This window comes from Triticum dicoccoides, chromosome 4A (genome assembly GCF_002162155.2).
Source record: "Triticum dicoccoides isolate Atlit2015 ecotype Zavitan chromosome 4A, WEW_v2.0, whole genome shotgun sequence".
Lineage (NCBI taxonomy): Eukaryota > Viridiplantae > Streptophyta > Magnoliopsida > Poales > Poaceae > Triticum > Triticum dicoccoides.
Window position 1 is genome coordinate 360,419,068 of NC_041386.1, and position 4,420 is coordinate 360,423,487.

Genomic DNA, 4,420 nt, shown 5'->3' on the forward strand with positions numbered 1-4,420 from the left:
ATGAGTTGATGCCAAATTGTGCTTTTGAGTTGCCTATGTTTTGCCGAAATGTCGATTTATTTCTGTTTCGGTGAATTCCGGGCAAACTCTAGATCTATATATGTCCTATTTTTGTATGACTTTGATGCATGCACGCATTTTTATAATCAATTTGTTTATTATTACCGTGCAGAGTTGACGATGGTCAGTGGAACGATGGTGGACAAGTGGTTGCGGTCGGCGGTGCAGGACATGAAAGAAAATAGCCGGACAGAAGTTTTATGTCCGTGTCGAAAATGCAAAGGAATAGTTTGGCTCGACCCCCATGACGATGGTTGTGTCGAAGCGCACCTGCTCATGACTGGTTTCATGGATGGCTATACTTGGTGGATAATTGAAGATGAGGATGACGATGTTGAGGATGCCGACGGGGCAGGCAATGATGACACGGGGCAAGACGAAGAGATGATCGATAATGGCGGCGGGGATGAGGTCGGACATGGCGGCGGAGAAGGGGCCGGACATGGCGGCGGAGAAGGGGCCGGACATGGCGGTAGAGAAGGGGCCGAACATGGCGGCGGAGAGAACGACATGGACTCCACACAGCAGAGTTCGTCGGTACTAAGTTCAATCATGCGGGACCCTCATGTTCAAGCATTGCTTCGCAAGGAGACGAGTACTGAGAGAGCTGCTTCTAGAGAGGAGGCTAAGCTGGAGCTACTGGTGGTAGACTCGAACACTCCATTGTATGATGGTTGCAATCCTGAGGTGACCCGCTTGAGTTTCACGCTCCAACTCCTAAAAACAAAGGCTAAAAAGAAATGGACCGACACTAGCCTCGATGAGCATCTCAAGTACCTAAAGGATGTTCTTCCCGCGGGTAATCTATGTCCTAGTAGTGTTGATGAGGCCAAGAAGATCGTGTGCCCATTTGATCTGCCACACGTTAGATACCATGCATGCATCAACGATTGCATAATTTATCGGAAGGAGCACGCAGAAAGAACAAGCTGTCCGGTGTGCAATGCTTCTCGATACAAGAAGGCCGGGAAGAAATGTCCCCAGAAAGTGGTATGGTACTTACCGATCACTCCCCGTCTCCAGAGGTATTTTGTAGATCCCAAGGAAGCAAAGCTAATGCGCTGGCATGCGGAGAGGAAGAAGCCCTATGATGGAGATGATCCGAAGCTGAGACACGTGAAGGATGGAAGCCAGTGGAGAGCGTTGAACAGCTTCTATCGGTATTTTGAATGTGATGCAAGGAACATCGTGCTCGGCGCGTGTACCATTGGCATGAACCCGTTTGGCAACCAGAACACCAACCATAGCACATGGCCCATGTTTGTATGGATGTACAACCTCCCCCCATGGTTGTGCATGAAATCGAAGTACATTCACATGAGCATGCTTATTCAAGGGCTGAAACAACCAGGAAATAATATTAATTTGTATCTGGGGCTACTTCAGGAGGAGTTAGACACGTTATGGAAAACACCGGCCAAGACATGGGACGCCAGCAAAGGCGAGTTTTCAACATGAGAGCCACGCTGATCACGACAGTGTAGGACTATCTCGGTTACGGATATGTGGCAGGCCAGGTGTGCCATGGATATTGCGGATGCACGCGGTGCATGGATGATACAACGTCTCAGCAGCTAACATCAAGGAAAGATGGCAGGTCTGGGAAAATCGTGTACATTGGGCATCGAAGAGGGCTCAAACATGACGACCCATGGAGAAACCGTGGAGATCTATTCAATGGTCACGCTGAGCATCGAGGACCTCCACGTAAGCGGAGCGGTGCCGAAATCGATGGGCTGTTGAAAAACTGGAAGGAGTGCCCCGCGCCGGGAAAGACGATGAGAAAGGCGCCGGAGCCGCTGCTGAAGGTATGGAAGACGAGGTCTGTGTTCTAGGACTTGGAGTACTGGCACAAACTCGATACACCTCATTGCCTTGATCAAATGCATATCTGTAAGAATGTCCTTGAGAGCTTGCTCGCAACACTGATGAACATGTCGGATATGACCAAGGATGGGCCGAAGGCAAGAAAAGACTTGCAAGATTTGAAAAAGAGGGAAGATCTGCACATGCCGCCCCGTAAAATGTCAGACGAGACAGAGACGGAGACAGAGGCACGGGAGAAGAAGGGCAAGAAAATAAAGAAAGAGGATTATTGCCCCCCTTCTTGCTTCACATTAAGTCAGGCTGAGATCCATCAATTCTTTAAGTGCCTTACCAGAGTCAAAGTTAGTTCCGGTTACTGTGGCAAGATAAACAGATATCTAGACACGGACAAGAAAAGGTTCAGCGGGATGAAGTCCCATGACTGTCATGTGATGATGACGCAGATACTACCTGTTGCCCTTAGAGGGATACTGGACAAGCACGTCCGTGACACGCTTATTGGTCTCTGCAACTTTCTCGACGTCATCTCTCAAAAGTCGATCAGTGTGAAGCAGCTCCGAAGGCTACAGGAAGAGATCGTTGTGATACTGAATGAGCTTGAGATGTACTTCCTGCCCGCGTTCTTTGACGTGATGCTGCATCTATGTGTCCATATTGTGGATGACATAATAGACCTGGGGCCGTCATTCCTGCACAACATGATGCCGTTTGAGAGGATAAATGGGATCATCAAAGGATTCGTTCATAACATGTCTCGTCCGGATGGAAGCATCGTCCAGGGCTATGTGACAGAAGAGTGCATCTCTTTTTGTGAGAATTTTCTATATGGCGCAGACCAGCCGCCTGGTGTTAGTGTTGGTGTGCCCGTTAACAAGCACGATGGGAGGCTTGAAGGAGAAGGTCACTGCAACGGTCGCAGGGAACTGCACGTGGCATGCTCAGATCAACGCAATGACTTTGACAGAGAAACTTGGTAGTGCTACAACACCTAGACGAGGTAGATCCTTTCGTGGCACTGCACAAAGAAATTATCGCAAAGAAGTATCGTGACCGGGGGGTATGCAGGACGGACGCCGAAGTTACTAGAGAGCACAACTCCACTTTCCTGTTGGTTCAAAGAGCATATTATTGCTAATCCCCCGGAGAAGGGCTCTAAGGACGGATTGCTCATATACGCCTTAGCACATGGCCCCTCGCCCAACCTCGTAACCTATCAGGCATATGATATCAACGGATACACGTTCTACACGGAGGCCAAAGATATGGACAGTGATGATCAGAACTCAGGGGTGACGATGGAATGCATGACCGGCAGCGACAACGGCGCAACTAAACGATTTTATGGAAGGGTCGAGGAGATCTGGGAGCTTGACTACTCTGGACTGCACAACACGACGATGTTCCGTGTCAGATGGGCTAAGAATGTCGAAAGAGAAAACCGCATTTTCACTACCATGACTATACCCGACGCCAAGAGCGCTACCGTGAACGCTATCGGCAAACACGAGCCATGGGTACACGCTAAGCACATGACACAATGCTTCTTCATAACCGACCCATGCAATCCCAGTCATGTTGTCGTGAGAAGAGGCAAAAGGAACATCATTGGAATGGATGGAGTCGCCAACGAGGAAGACTATGATCAGTACGACAACCCAATGAGGGAAGATGACGATGATGATGAAGTATACGTCAAAAGAAGAATCAATACTACATTACCTAAGAAAAATCGTACTCCATGGAAAAGGCAAAGTCACAATGAGGGGCTCAATTATTCTTCGACGAACAAGAAGGGAAAGAAGCTGACTCAAAAACAAAAACATCAGCGCTGAGGAACCATATGTTATCAGTCAAATGATGTACTATATATATATGTTCCTATTTTGTATACACACTTAGCCATTATTATGCATGGTCCAATGATGTAATATATATGTTCCTATTTTTTATACATATTTAACCGTCAAATAATGCAATATATATCGCCTTCCCTTCGTTCACTGCTCTCGGGAAATAAAAGTGGGAGAAAATAAAGGATAAGAAAAAGGAAAACTGGCAGTAGCGATTTCCTTATAAAACAGCTACAGTCAAGCTAGCAGTAGTGATTTCCTTATAAAACCGCTACAGCTAGTGAAGGTAGTACCCGCGCGTTTTATCTAAACCACTACAGCTAGTGAAGGTAGTAGCAGTGCGTTTTATCTAAACCGCTATAGCTAGTGAAGGTAGTAGCAGCGCGTTTTGTCTAAACGCGCTACTGCTACGTCCACTTAACCCAAAATTCTCACTCTCCATGCTTCATCCCGCCTCTTTTCCCCCCAAATCCCCACTCTCTCCCAGTCGCACCGCCGCGCCCCGGCGCTCGCCCCTGACCCCGGCCGCCGCTCGCCCTCGACCCGGCCCTCGCTCCCGACCCCGGCGCTCGCCCCCGACCCGGCGCTCACCCCCGACAACGGCGTGTTCTCCCCCGACCCATCGGCCCTCGCCTCCCTCCCCTGCTTCCTCTCCTCCCAACCTCGGCCGTCGTTGGGCCTGC